Below are 16,929 nucleotides of genomic sequence, written 5' to 3' on the forward strand. Positions count from 1 at the left end.
CTGTATAGATAAACAGCGGTACAATGAACATTTTTGCTTCTATAATTGATAACAAATTATTGTTCACTAAAAAGTTATTGCAAATAGACTTTAGAGCCCTCTTGGCCCCTAATTTGAGGGGCCAGCCCCTTATTCTTGATATCAAATAAAAGCCCGTGTAAATTGAAACAGCTTTTGCATTACATGTTTTAACAAAATATTTATACGTCAAAAGATATTACGAAAAAAGTGCGAAAATTTTGTGAAAAAATTTGGTGCTAATTTTCAGGTTCAGGCGAGCTTCTAGGCCTTGCGCATTTTTCGCAATTGGAAGCATGGAGGGAAATCTACAGACGTTCATCTACAATCCCTGCAAATTTTAAGCTTTTATCATGATTAGTTTCAGAGGAGATGCGTGGACAAAATGACCCTTAAAAATTTACAAAATCGTCCATATCTGAAACCGGAAGTGACGTAATCATTTGAAATTTAAATAATCAGTAGCGACATTGATGCGTTATAACTGCTAAAAATTTAGTGTAAATCGGTTGAATAGTTTCTGAGAAATAACGCTCCAAAAAAGTCAGAAAAAGAAAAAAAAGTATAACTAGAGCAAAGCTCGTTGCAAAGCAACGAGTGGGTTTTCCGTGAATGTCGGAAGTAAAGCTGGAAGTTCCTGTAAGAAGCAGAGCTCTTAAACCAATAACAAGAGTAACTAAAATATAAAAGATGAAAAAATCGATTTATTCCTGGTACGACTTAACAAAATACGAATGATTTTATGTACGACTTTGCAAACACCTTTCCGATTTCAAGAGCGACTTTTTAAAAAAATCCGAATGTGTTCAAGTACGAATTAACAATTATTTTTGGTACGAGTTAATTATACTTTAAACATTACGCTATTTTTTAAACCAAGGACGCGGAATCAAAATTTCCGGAAAAATCAATTTTTTAAACCCCGATATCTCTGTAATGCATCGTCCGATTTTAAAACGGGTTTCGGTTTTAAATTAAACTTAATAAAAGCTTCTTTGCTGCTTGATGATTAATATCAAATTATTGGTCAGAAAAGAGTTATTATGAAAAGACTTAGTAGCCCTTCTATCCCCTAATTTGAGGGGTCAGTCCCTTTTTCTTGATATCAAATAAAAGGTCTCGCTAATATAAACATATTTTGTTCTACAAGTGTTTATGATTTGTAAACCGTTCTCTATATATCTGTACAAATGCGTTTTAGGGGCCGACCCTTTAACCCCTTACCGGGGCCACTAACAACAAAATTGTTGGTATCATATTGTTAAGAACATTATTTTGAAGAACTTTTGTTCTACATTGCTTTTAAAAATATTTCTCCTTTTTCAGATATGAATGATAAGAGTTTTGAGTTCTGGCCCCTTGAAACCCCTAATTATGTAATTTATGACTTAGGTATGGTAATGTATAGATGAACAGCTGTACAATGAACATTTTTGCTTCTATAATTAATAACAAAATATTGTTCAGTAAAGAGTTATTGTAAGAAGATATTAGAGCTTTCTTGGCCCCTTATTTGAGGGGCCAGCCCCTTTTTCTTGACATCAAATGAAAGGTCTTGTAAATATAAACATATTTTGTTTAAGAAGTGTTCACAAAATGTTTACCGTTCTTGAGATATCTGTACAAATGTGTTTTAGGGGCCGACCCTTTAACTCCTAAATGGGGTAATAAACAAAAACATTTAAGGTAGCATGTTGTACAAAAAATTATTTTGAACAACTCTTGTTCTACATTGCCTTTCAAAGTATTTCTCCTTTTTAAGATATTAATGATCAAAGTTTTGAACTTCTGGCCCCTTGAAACCCCTTAATTACGTAATATATGACTTAAGTATAGTACTGTATAGATAAACAGCTGTACAATGAACATTTTTGCTTCTATAATTGATAACAAATTATTTTTCACTAAAAAGTTATTGCAAATAGACTTTAGAGCCCTCTTGGCCCCTAATTTGAGGGGCCAGCCCCTTTTTCTTGATATCAAATAAAGGCCCGTGCAAATTGAAACAGCTTTTGCATTACATGTTTTAACAAAATATTTATACGTCAAAAGATATTACGGAAAATGTGCGAAAATTTTGTGAAAAAATTTGGTGCTTATTTTCAGGTTCAGGCGAGCTTCTAGGCCTTGCGCATTTTTCGCAATTGGAGGTATGGAGGGAAATCTACAGACATTCATCTACAATCCCTGCAAATTTCAAGCTTTTATCATGATTATTTTCAGAGGAGATGCGTGGACAAAATGACCCTTAAAAATTTACAAAATCGACCGTATATGAAACCGGAAGTGACGTAATCATTTGAAATTTTAATAATAAGTAGCGACATTGATGCCTTATAACTCCTAAAAATTTGGTGTAAATCAGTTGAATAGTTTCTGAGAAATAACGATCCAAAAAAGTCAGAAAAAGAAAAAAAAGTATAATAATAAAGAAAAAGAAACCGTAGAATAACAGAAGGGTTTTCCGTTGAAAACGGAAAACCCTAATAATAAAGAAAAAGAAACCGTAGAATAACAGAAGGGTTTTCCGTTGAAAACGGAAAACCCTAATTACCAACAGAATCAGTACAAGGTCTTCCGTTGAAAACGGAAGACCTTAAAAATCAGTTTTAGTCAGCCAAGATTAGCGGACATAAAGGCAAAAGTATATGGTTTTTATGTTTTCGATCTTTGCCGCTAAATTGTATGCAAACACGTTGAGAGAATAACGGTCGCTTGCTTTTTTAACGGAGCATTCTTTGTACGTGGTGATATAAATCGACCTAATTTTGTAAAAAAAACAAATTTAAACGTTACCAAATAAAAACATGACATGCATGTAAAACAAAGGTGAAAAATGGCGGTATATTCTCGATGTGCCTAATTATAGGGGCCAGTCCCTTTTCTTTCTTTCGTAGGAAAGAAATTTAAGTTTTATTTCTCTGCCACTTACGAACAATTTGTCTTAGATAAAAAGATACAGATCAAAACGTATGAAAATTTTGATGAAAAATTCAAACCCTATTTTTATGTCATCATTTTAAACTCAAGGAAATGCCACCATTGACATAAAACAACTATACAGTGAAAGATATCAAACTATTGTCTACCAATCTTCAAAATTGTATAGTCATATCTTTAATTGATTCTTAGAAAAGTTCTGCACAAATCAGGCTGCAAACATTTTACAAAATGAGCGAAATATCAACACTGGAAGTGAAGTCATTAAAAAGCTCAAACATAAGTCATGTTTAAATCATATCCAATCATTTCTTTTTTAAAATGGTTGAAATATGATCGAATAGTTTTCGAGAAATCGCTTTCAGAAGTTTTATTGGAAAAAATAAAAACTACGTACGATCTCGCTCCTGGTAACACGTAGGCATGTGTCTTATTTTTTTATAGCCAATCATGTAATACCGACTAAAAAAAGACTACCGCCCATTTTCAGTGGTTTTCATTAATACAGCAAAATTTCATGACATGAATTATATCTTTAAATATTACACTACATGCTTCATTTATGGAGTTCTGTCTTTACCTCGGAATTCTTGTCGAAAAAAACCCCGATATTTCATATTAAATTAAAAGAAATGTGCATTATTATTAAAAATCAGTTAAGTCCGACGTTCACGCAAAAGTATGACGGTTGCGCTAAAGTCCAATGGTACATGTATGTACATAGTTCGATGTTGACGGAATAACGACGTTTGTGACGCCACTTTATAACGCCTGTAAAAATAACATCATAATTCTAATCAGCAAGATGGCAGCATCAGGCTGTTTTTTCGACTGACAGGTACGTTTCGACAAATTAAGTAAAAAAAAGTGAGTCTAACGCTATCAGTCTGTAACAGAAGTTAACCGTTTGAACTGAAGTGTAAAAAAATGCAAATAAAAGGCTGAACATTCGTCGTAGTTTAAAAGGGAAAGTGTTTTCTTTAATAGCTGTCTTGATTTTCGGCTGGTAGTTATTTTTACAAGAATTTTTCTTTTTTTCTTACTCATAATTAGGGTCTTCCGTCTTCAGCAGAAGACCATACTATTTTTCTATTGTTTCTTATTCAATTTTCTTATTAAGGTTTTCCGTTTCCAACGGAAGACCTTCTTGTTTTCGTACTGTTTACTAAGGTCGTCCGTTTCCAACGGAAGACCTTATTGTTATGGTTTTGATTCTTTTCCTCTATTATTAAGGTCTTCCGTTTCCAACGGAAGACCTTCTTGTTATTGCTTTGTTTCTTTTTCACTATTGTTATTATTTTTTTTTCTGTCACGTTTTCTCAAAAACACTTCAGCCGATTTTAATGAAACTTTTAGATCTCATTTATGACAAAATTTGTAAGAAAATAACACTTGATTTTTTTGGTCGTCACTTCCGGTACCGAGATATTAAAGATTTTATGTTTTTGCTTGTTCACGATTTTTCTCAAAAAGTATTCAAGATAGGATTTTCAATTTTTTCGAGAAGGTAAAGAGTGAACGGCCGCAGTGCCCTTTGCATATCCGAACGTCCGCCGTCACTTCCGGTCGTCACTGGAAGGAAATGAAAAACCTTAATTTTTTTAATTTGACTTTTTTAAATTGTTCATTATTTGTGTTTGGATTAATGGTTTAATCTTTAAAATGATGGATTTGAATGTTTACCATTTTATTTTTGTAATAAATAAAAAAATAGTGGCTTTTTTCAGTACAATTATAGAGCTCTTTTCTGTCAGCAGCTCTCTAAATTCCTATGCTCGTCGCATCGCCAACATCAAAGACATGCCGCCGAAGTTCCCCTGCAGTTCGACCGCATTAGAGTTCGCTGGATCGCTTTGCCGGCATCAAAGACAATGACTGTATCCAAACAACATCCCACGTTATTCTACTCGGCTTAAAAAGGAGGACTGCTTAGTATTTAATCCCATATATAGATACACACATGCATGTATACATGCGTTTATTCACAGAGGTTGCTTATATATTGATTTCCTGATCATTATAAAACACTGTTATCTCTCTCTCTCTCTCTCTCTCTCTCTCTCTCTCTCTCTCTCTCTCTCTCTCTCAAGTACAAATGTTTTAGCATTTGAATAAGAACTAGTACAGGTAACATGGAGTAAATTGGATATAAGCTAAAGTACATTGGCGTCCAATAATTATACATATTTTATATCAAGTTACGGGATAATGTCTATTGATTCAAATAATTTGAAACTCATTGTTTAATGATTGTGTTCTTACTGATTGGAAGTCAACGCTAAACAGTCATTTTTATTAAAGATGGTGTACTTTTTCCTTTTTTTGTGCATGTCTATATACTGATACAAATCTATTGTCTGTCGGGATTAAGAAGAACCTCCGAAGTTTATACACGTAACTATACAAACGAACGGGTGACTGCAACAAGGTTTAAAAACTGACCACCCGTTTATTAGTGTTTAAGCCTAAGAATAAATAGATGTAAAAACTATCAGTAGTTACATCTTTCAAACAACGCTTATACATTGTTCTAACATATGTATTTTATGTAGAAATTATGTAATATGTGATATTTCGAATTTAATATTCTACGTTTAATATAGAAGTCACCCACCGACCCCCCCCCCTCCCAATTCATAAAATCATTTAGTTTTTCTGGCCCGATTTTACTTGATCTTTGATCTTGGGCCTTTAATTTCAACTAATTACCATTCTAGATTACTGTACTAATTACCAGACCAATTCGTTCATTAAAAACAGAGTTATAAAGTTTTTGGCATTTGAGTTTCAATTGTCGTGTTTGACATGTACTAAAAAAAATTCTAACTCCCAAGCCCTTCACTCAATCCTAATGAACATTCGTGAAAATGAACCTCGGACCCAATTCTTATTGTTTGTGAAATATGCAGCGGATTGAACAATTAAGACGAAATTCCTGAGATTAAACGGCGCTGATTGCCTTTACGTGGAAATTAAATTTACACAGTACACCCACCGACCCCCCCCCCTTCCTATTCACAAAATCATTTAGTTTTTCTGACCTGATTTTACTGGATCTTTCATCTTGAAACTTTATTTTCAACCTAGTTCAAGTCTATCCTAATGACATTTTGTGTAAATGTACCTCGGACCCCATTCTTATTATCTGCCAAATATGCAGCGGATTGAACAGTTAAAAAGAAATTCCTGAGATCAAACGGCGAGTATAGCCTGTACGGGGACTTAAAATTTACAGAGTACAAGGGATATAAGCAGCCGCGTAATATTTATGTTGCATGTATATTTCTTGTTTTCCGTTTAGTCTGTATCTACGATAGCGTGTGAACTACTTATGAATGTTAGAACTGTGGAAATTACTGTCATCAAATTTTTACCGTATAAATTTACGTGTTACTGATTTCGTTATTTCTCGCTATTTATTTATAAAGATTTCATCAATCCTGCTGAAATAAAACAGTCAAACATAATAGTTAACGACACGAAAAAATATTCTCAACACTAAAATGCATGGGTAAAATGCATCAGTCATTGTTTTAGGACTTACCCTAATTGTTGGTAACCGAATCCGAGATCCACACCTCAAAATTATTCTATTTTCGATTTATTTACGACGAAAATCAAGCTCGGGTCTTTTCACCCCCATCCAGACACAAACACGCATCACTATTTCAAATGACCTCGCACTGTTACCGAACCAAAATAGTCAGACATCTTACACGTTGTATTTTATCTCATACAAAAACTCAGCTCCTCTCCCGGGCGGAAACGCCCCAAATTCAAAGACAAATTCGGGAATTATTTGCGTCAGCCATGTTTTGAGACATTAATTTATTAAATCGGAATTTGAATTAATTATTTTCCTCTGGGGATAGACCCCGTTTCAAAATCGCCCCCATTTGGTTTCAGACTTTTGAAGAGTCATCGGACAATATGCTTTGCCCTGTGTATAATCTCTCTCGGATTGGGATAAAATGTTTTTCTATGAACTTATATAGCAAGTTAAAAATGCTGAGGTGGATTAAAAATACGCTTCTTATAACAACAGTTTCAATCCAGTGTTTTCTCAGACGTCCGCGTCATTTGTTCCTGACCATTTCAAATGATTTGACTGTAACAGGTGAGGTTAACTGTATATTTCCAATCTTGTCAGTTAATGTTGTGCGGTCTTTGTTTTGTATCCTTGCTGGTGAGGGAGATGTATTTTTATATGTTTATGACCGCTAGTTTACAAAATTAAAATATTAATTATATGAAATTCATGCACTTTTTTAAAAATCAGGCTCAGCATGTAAAATTTAGATTTTTCATCTTCTAGATAGGGAAATTGTCTTCAAGAATATATCATTATTTTGTAATCCTAACAATAAAAACCGATGAAAATTAGTAAATAATAAAACATTAAATAAATTTAACGACCTGATGCATTCTTCTCCATGTACCTAATGTTAATGCTATACATATATTAGAAAAGTGAATATCAAAGAAAAAATAATACTGGAGATTTTGAGAAAGATTTTGATTTTCAAATCAATGGTACAGTGGCGTACAGGGGGTACAGTGCTGGTCAGTTCTCTGTACATTGCCATACAGTGAGGGTACAGTGCTTCAGTAGGACTGTATAGTGGGGTACAGTGATAGTCAGTGAAAGGTACAGTGAGGTACAGTTAATGTACAGTAAATGTCAGGCAATGTAAGTCAAGTTTTTGGAATATTATTGGATTTTAAATTCAGTAACCTTACTGCCTAGCTTCTCTCTCTCTCTGTATCAAAATTTCAGTGATGATTGTTATTCTTCAGCTGTAGTGCACTTCGCAAATCCGTACAGTGACTCTGTACAGTGGGGTACAGTGGGATACAGTGTGGTACACTAGCTCTGTACAGTGGGTGTACAGTGGATTTACAGTAAGGTACAGTGGTTATACAGTAGATGTCAGACAATGTCAGTCAATTTTTGGGAATATCAGTGGATTTTGAATTCAGTAGTGAGGCTTACTGGAATTTGAAAAAAATGTTGAGAAATGAAAAAAAAATGTCCCGATAGCCTTTTAAAGTGATTTCAAACGGAAGACCTCTTGTTGCTCGCAACGAGCGTCTAGTTATTATTATTTTTTCAAATTTTGTGCACGCGATTTCTCGAAAACTATACTCAACCGATCTCAACATTTCATTTTACAGATGATGGAACATTGTCTGAATTTTATATGTTTTTGCATTTTTATCGTCGTCACTTCCGGTCCGGATTTACGGTCGATTTTGTAATTTTTTACGACCAATTTTGTGCAGAGCTGATCTCAGAAACTATAAGAGATATTGAAATTTTCAGGATACATGTAGGTAGACGATGGTGTGAAGTTGTGCACTATATAGTTGTTTTGCGCCAGTGGCGCTTTTCCTTGGAGCTCGCAGAGGCACGAAAATGGGGTACAGATTGTGAATCAACATTTTCATACGTTTTGATCAGTATCTTTTTATCAGTTGATATTTTTTAAGACAATTAGAACAAAAGTAGTAGAGAATCAAATTTTCTATCCAATGAAACCAAGAAAAACGGACTGACCTCTTTAATTAGGGGCCAACAGACTCATAAAGTCTATTACAAATAATTTGAAAACGATAAATATTTTGTTATGCATTATAGATTCAAAGTTGTTGATCGCTACAATTCGGGATTTTTATAACCTGGAGTTATCGTTCGTAACACGAGTTATCTCTCCATTAGAGCAGGTTTAGCGCTATGTAACCAGTATAAACAAATGGTTGAAACAAACTTTTTTGTCTTGTTTAATCGGTTATAATTTGTCAATATAGATAGACGACTGTGCAATTAAAAGATGCTGTTATACTAAAATACAAAAAAAGTAGAGAGATTTGACGAGCGCGCCTAATCGTACCATATCCAGGCACATACCATGGTTTTGGAACGTGGGTTGGGAGGGGGGGGGGGGGGGCTCATAAAAACAAAAACTACTTAACAAACCAGAAAATTTAAAAAAAGAAAAGAAAATTACAACCTCTCAAATCGTGAAAATCCTAATTTAATACACTGTAATATATAATGTATAATGTACTTTACTGTACTGCAGACCTTAAATTATGAATCATTTCATTCTTTTCTCAGATTCACTATTTATTTATTTGCTCCGAAAAAGGTAAGGGGGGGGGGGTTATTCACTTTTTTAATGTAAATTTATGAAAAGTATCTGTTGCAAAAATAGGGGAGGGTAGCCTCCCCCCCCCTCCTCCATTGATGCCACGCGCCTGCCATTTACCAATAAATAATGCAGTTGTTGGCGGTGAAGTGCGTGGTTTTAGGAGAGCGCTGCTGATACATGTACATTGTGTCATACAGAGAAGTGGACATGCAAAGCAATCCTAATGACATGGATGGTTTTGTCTGTCCACCTGTCAAAAGAATTTATTTCAATCTATCAGTAGGTCGAAGTACAAAGATAGGCATTATACCTATGTATGTATAAATGTATCTGCACTGAACATTGGTTGACCTTACTATACTTACTCTTGATGGGTTTCATTTAGATAAATGAATGACTAATTTCAATTTCATCATCATGGGAATTTAAGAGATAATGGATAAAAACATCTGCAACCTAGCTTTTGCGCAATTTTTCGCATACACCGCTTGCAATCATGTTTTCATTTAAAGTTTCGATTTTGATTGCCAACAGTCACGTTTATATTTTTAAATATAGTTCATTCCATTCTTAATTTTTCATGAAAAGTTTATTCCTATTCCTATTGCTATAGATGGTACGTGAATAAAGTACAGTTCAGTTATATAAAGGGCATTGAGATAAATGATAAAAGTAATAGAGGTACTAATAGAAAAAAAAAACAAACTACAAAAAATTGTTTAAGCTGTCTCCTAAAAGACTTAAAAGAAAAGGAATATCTTATTTTAAACCAAAGACAAATTCAAATTTCGATGATATCTCTATTTAAGAGCACTGAGCTCTATTTTCAATGCTGTCATTCCTCTTAACCCTATAATACCGGTATCTATTTTATACAACAAATATGTTTTGTTGAGAAATTCAAATGATTGTCATCGATTAAACATCCTGCATGACAGGTAGAGCTGCCTGAATTGATGACCGTCGGTGTCTGGTAAGATACCAATACCTACTGCGTGTACATACATATTTTTGTTTTCATGGAAGCATAACATTTCAGTCGAACGAATGCATCTCAACAGGCTAGCGCAAACATCGTTTTTTGAAAGAGTGTGCGGGGGGTTAGAAGAGCAGACCGACCAACCGAAAATCAAGACGAAAAACAATTAATAAACTAAAACAATCATTTCACACATTTTCAAAATTCCAGTCTGTGAAGATAGCGGGGCGGGGGTATCTCGTATATATATGTATCTTTTAATTTAATCAGAATTATATAAATGCATACTTTCCCTTAGGTCTATATTGTTTTTGCGTTGTCCTCAGAAGAAAAAAATAGGGACAGTTCGTTAAGAATCTATATTTCTATATTTGATTTCTAAAAAAGAAAGTTGATTTTCAACTCCTGCCTCTCTAATATTTATAACATCTTTTATTTCTGTGTAACGGGGGGGGGGGGTGTCATTTTATCAGAGAAACCACAATACCATCATACATCCGTTAGCACACAAAAGGAGTAATTGTCACCCCCAAAAAAGAATCGCAGTCTTTCACTCGCAATGTTTGCCGAATAAGCAAGTGTGGTTATGACCTCATTTTTTAATATAAAAAAACTTCAATCAAATGTCAACAATTTACAACGGTAAAATTTAAGAGTGTGTTCAAACATAACAAAATTACACCTTGTTCATTTTATGCAGCAATAATTGCGTGAAATCAGGTAACACTTTTTTACGCGTGCACTAAAATAACGATATTTCTGACACACGGGCCTATTTGATTATTTACCGTGGTCAGTCATTTTAAGAGAGGTCAAGAAGAAACATTTCACATGTGATTTATTTTTTATTAAGGTTATTTATATATTTTTTTCAGTCCGCAATATCGTTTATGCACTACATTTGATGATAACGTCAAATCGCTCATATCGTAATTTTTGCCTTATACAGGGTTACAGATATATAGGGTATATCGGTATATAGACTATGCTACATTTATTAAAAATGTAATAAATAGATAATGTAATCATCAATATATTCATTATTGATATGATATGTTTGAAATATGTAAGGACAGAAATCAAACGGCATCCGTACATTCTGAAAAGGTCATTGTGATTTTTGTTACAAGGGCACATTTTTTTTAATTCTGGCGATCATTTCACTTTGATGAAATGATATACAATTTAAATTGTATACACCGATTTTACTTATTATAACTTGGCCTAGATACAAGTTGAGTTTAAACTAAATTTTTAATGTGTCTTCATTTTCTGGCGTATCATAGATCATGTGGGTGATGGAGTTAGGTTTATAAGATATGATAGCACGTGTGATAAACGTCGTATTCAGAGGGCTTATTTGAATAATAATAAAAATATTTGTGTTAATAATTTTATAAATTGTAACATTTCAGATTATATTTAGTGATTGCAAATGATAATCAAAGTACTGACGTACTGACGGGAGTTGATTTTATCGGTTATTATTTATTTTAGAATCAACGATACGTTATTTTGCATGGCAAGTAGTTTCTTATACATGTACTATGTATTTAAAATACGCACATTTTTCATAATATGAGTACTCGGACTTTTCCGAAAAGAATTTCGATAAAACCCATATGAATCATGTCGTGTAATATTTAAAGAGACTATTAATTCCATCAAGGTACGTATCAGTAATTGAAATATTTCTGAAAAATTGTATGGATCCAAGCCATTGGACTCTAGTTTCGTTCAATCAGACGGGAATACATACCACTACAAAAAATATCTAAATTGTTCCTACCATTTAAAATCTGACTATTTTCACGGTATTTATAAATAAGTTTCCTTGAGAAACAAACAGTGCTTCAGAATTCATTACAGCGAACTTATCGATTATTTTCGAGAACTAAGTCTTGTCAGCGGTGATGATTTGTGCTTAGGTCCAAACACTGTTTCATTTTCGGTTTGCCAGAGTAACTTTAATCAACTCCCAAAAACCGCAAAATATAAATTGCAGAGAAACGTGGAATGTTTTCTGCTTATGGTGACGGAGTTTGGGTACTCGGGGATAACAGGTTACACGTATCAGCATTTTTTCAGGATATCGACATGTCATTGTTATATTTATGTATTGTTATTAATAACCCATATAGTAGGAACGAACTATTTTCTAGTCAAAATAATATTAGCAAAATTTTAAATTGTGATATTTATTCAAGAAGATTTTCGTTTTAAATTAAACAAGCGTGTAATACTTTCATTGACCACACGTCACAATTTTGTAGGCAGTTACGTTTCTCGAAGCAATGTCTGCCAATTACGAGTTATAGTTCTCCGTTTGAAATGATTTTCCTTTTGGATAGTTGTTAACACGTATAAAACCACTTTGTGTAAATATTTGACGCAAAGTTAAAGAAAAAAATACAATAATAAACACATGGAACATCGACAGTGATAATAGTATCATTAATTAATGTTTGATGAAAAGCTTAAGAGACGGGGCAGTGACATGTTGTTAACAACCATTAAAAATAACACCTACTGATAAATTTTTCTCAAAGAGCTCAGCCCTGGCATGAGTTTAACTAAGCTTTTTAAGTTACGACAATAAGTCTGTACTATAGAACGTAAGTCTAAAATTAGTTTATAATGTATCTGTTTTACAAAACTATTTGTAAGTACGACCTCTTATCGTAAGATAAGAACCTATTTTAAGATTCGAATTTGGAACTCTTTAGTCATTGAGGTACGAAGTTCTTAGATACCATCGATTTCCAAGCGCATTCATAGGTTATCTTGCTTTTGTGTTAACTTTTAGTTTTTGTGGGTTTTTGTTGTTTTTATTTATAATTATATTTTATTTGTTTTCCTTTATTTTTGTTTTTGTTTTCTTTTGTTTTTGTTTTGGGTTTTTGTGTGTGTGTGTGCGTGTTTTTTTTTTAACTTTTGTGAGAATACGATTAACAAGGAATCAGACAGAAGAAAGAAGATAAGGAGAAAGGGCTCCTCTCTGACTTCTATTCCAAGAGTGAGAAGAAACTTGTAAATATATAAACAAAGTATTCCAAGTGTAATATATGTATATAGCTAAAGGAAAAAAAAATAGTTACCAGCTAACCAGTATCGTGCGGACTATTTTACTATTTAATACTTTTTTGATGTCGGAAATTTGAAATCAATTAAATACTTTACTAATTATATAAAGAAATTGTTAAATTTAAACGAAAAAAAATGTAACACATACATGTCAATAAAGAAGAATTTAAATCAATGTAAAGGAAAACAATCAAAGAATTCTTTGTGGTCACTTCCTCAACTTTTACCAGGAAAAATTAACATAAACAGATTTTCTTATGTAAATTATTAATGGGAGAATTTAAAATCTTTTATCTAATCGTAATAATCCGTAACACCTAACAATTGATAAACTTACTTTGGGCACAAAGATATCTATTGTTATCAAGGTATTGATCAAACAGTGATGGAAGCAAAATCTGGGGATAGACTACTTAAAGTATAGTAATCTGCAATTGTGTTTTGTGCCAAAAGGTGCTGCAGCCTTTATCAGACGTTGTATTGAGGGCATTCCAGGGGATGTAGACTCAACAGGACTTTGTAATGATAAAATTTGATTATTTTCAAATTAATTCTCCTCGACACCGTGTGATTTTTAATTTTAATGACAAAACATTACAATAAAATGTGTTTTCAATCCACTGTGAAACTCTTTAAATCGCCAACCTGCAGGTGGTCTATCACCTGCAGGTTGGCAATTTAAAGAGTTCACAGTGGCTTAATGGGGAAAGCTTAGGTCTATTGATCGGCAGGTCTTGAGTTCGAAGCCTGCAATACTTGATTTTTTTTATGATTATCGATACATTTTCTGAAATCAACCTTTTTTAAGGCTTTTTAAGCCCAAAAACATGATAAAATTATATATTTCTATAAAATACAGGCGGTTGGACTTTTTCCAAAATTAAAGACAATACTTTACTGTAAATCTTTTAAGTTTATATTGTAATATCAAAACTTTAACATTGGTTAAAGAATTATTCTTAGGAGAAAAAGAAAATTCAGTTTAATCTGCTTTAATTTATCCTTTTAGGGAGCTTCATAAACAAATTGATGAATTTACTTATTCAATTAATATGTTTGAATCAAATCATCAAAGTCAATGACAAATTATGAAATATCAAGTATGAACTGCCAAGCAGACTTAACAACTATCACCTATTCAAAATATAAAGGATGAATAACCTGTATTCTGTTATTATTTACTATTTTTTTTAAAGATAACATATTCACATTTACATGCATACAAACCATTATGTAATAGATACACAAGTTTTTTCTAGTTGATTGGTTTTTTTTAAGAATTGAAATAATTACTAGCTATTGATGATTTAAATCTAGTAGATGTTCATATTCAAACCGTCTATCGTTATGTTAATCATAAGAGGAGTTTCAGAAGAAAGATTTTGTAGTTAGTAGACCACTCCTTATGATGGCTGCAGGCATCAATTTTCATGGAGTTCTAGCAGTTGAACTAAGAGAGTCAGCTACAACCCCACTCCATGTGCAAATACATGCATTATTGACCCTTCACTAATGTTAATGCAAATACTTAAAATTATTGAATTTAGCATTTATTATCATTAAAATATATAAATTATATTACAATTTCTTGTGGGATTGATTTTGAGCGCATACATGACTGATAATTTTGTTTCATTGATTATATTTTTATAGTCTTTCTTTCAAAGAAATGTCAGCAGCTCGTACACAGACATGAATAACGAGAGTAAGTGTAATACAACACAATGTCATGATTGATAGTTTAATAGAATATCCCTTTATTATCAGTACAAATGATGGATCTGGCCCCTTGGGATTGTTTGATCAATTTTTTCTGAAAAAGGAGACGAATTTACATTATAGTTGAGTTGATTTATTTTCATCATCCTCAAATTGATCAAATTCTTATTCAGGCACAAAACAGAGGAGGATATGGTAATGAGTGTGCGTACTTAAATTTAAATTACTGAATATTACTAAATTTTTTGTATACTCCATAAAAAACGTATGGGCGCGCAAATCTGTGATCATTCAATTTTCTTTGTACACATGTAGAGAATAATGTTTTCTGCAAGAAAAAAATGGGGTAGGGTGGCTAACTCCCCCCACCCCCTAAATGCAATGTGCCTTATTTTAAAAAAAAATAGCATCAAGGACAGCTAATGAGCGAAAGTTTAATCATATATATCAATTCATTATACAAACTAGTAGACAAATTGTTCTAGATAAACTAGAGGTCCTTCCATTTTATTTTTCTGACCATTTCTGTATCAATAGGATTGATTAAATGATTCATGAGCCAAAAAAATGTCAAAAGATATCGTTTGATTTTTCTTTCAAATTGATATTGATCTATGACATGTATGAAGTTGTATGTCATTTCGATTCGTCATCGACCAAGATCATCGTTTCCTACTATTGCAGAGGTCCGATCGATGTTGTAATGGTGTATGGTTCAAAAGTTAAGAAACATTCCGGGGCAACAACTGCTTAGAGGAGGCATCGGATCCATTGTATATAAGAAAATTGAAAGATCCTTAAAGTCACTGATATTTTATTTCAAAATGGGAGATGCAGGAATTTTGACAGGCTTTAAAAATTCTACTACATTCATGATAAGTTTGTCTATACCATCTCAAGGAATAGAGACATAAAATTGGAACTTTTAAGGATTGTTGATTGAACTTGATCTTTGACCTTTATGTCATTTTGATCAGCTAAGATAAACGCTTCCATCCCAAAATGCTCAAATGTCTCTTTAATAAATTGCTCATTTGTTTGTGTTTTTATTTAAATTTATGAAGTTTCAGGGGCAATAACTGCTAAAAAGGATGTCCTGATCCTTTCGGTATGAATATACTGAAGAGGCCCCTACATAAAATTAAGAAATTGGTTTAAGTTTCAAGACTCTATCTAATATTGTTTCAGAGGAGTACGAAAACAAACATTTCATACACTATGACTTTGAAAGTTATATGGTTTATAAGGCAAGGGGTCATTTGGTACCATTAACTTTTAATTGTCAATTACATTAGACCATTTGTTTTTAAATATATAATGATAAAAAAGTTGTCTCGAGCAAAAAAAGAAAAATTAATTATAAAAATTAAGTACAAAAATCATTTAACCTGAAAGGTGGAACAATCTCAATATCAATATAACTTCATACAAATTGATAGTTTTTAAGCACTAGTGTTTGTAACATTATTAACAAAAACCTTATTTAAGTGTAATCGCAACATTATTAACAAAAACCTTATTCAAGTGTAATAGCACATTTCAGATGGATATCAAACTATCACATATTTAAATTCAGGCGAATTCAGTCAACATCCAGAAAAAAATAAGAAAACAGACAAGGTGCAAAGAAAAGGTAACAATTGATTAAATATACATAAGGTTAAGTAATTTCTTCAAGGAGACATATAATCAGTGATATTGCGAAACCGAACTGAAAAATTGTTCATCATTACTACTCTGTCATAATGTCATCTTAAACTTAATTGCGATAAATAATATACATGGCAGCCATTATTTTTATGCAAGTCTTGTTAACACTATGAAATTATTTTAAAAAATATGTGTCAACTGTCAGCAGTCTACTTATCGAAGATGAAACCTCATAAAAAAAAAAGAAAGTTTGTCTTGCCCTGATAGATTTGTTTTTACTATATTGATTTAAGTACAGCCAAATTTTCATGCAATTATTTTTTTTTTTCAAAGAAAATTAATTACCCGTAAGTTTAACACAGTTTTTGAAAAGAAAGAGGAGAATAT

The 16,929-nt window shown here is 32.6% G+C and overlaps 1 protein-coding gene across 1 annotated transcript in view; it reads right to left on the reverse strand.

Annotated features, from left to right (window-relative positions):
• Positions 1–16,929, reverse strand: part of LOC128168667 (uncharacterized) — a 38,505-nt gene that overhangs the window by 9,955 nt on the left and 11,621 nt on the right. The window lies entirely within an intron of this gene.

Source organism: Crassostrea angulata, unplaced genomic scaffold (assembly GCF_025612915.1).
Source record: "Crassostrea angulata isolate pt1a10 unplaced genomic scaffold, ASM2561291v2 HiC_scaffold_33, whole genome shotgun sequence".
Classification (NCBI taxonomy): Eukaryota; Metazoa; Mollusca; class Bivalvia; order Ostreida; family Ostreidae; genus Magallana; species Magallana angulata.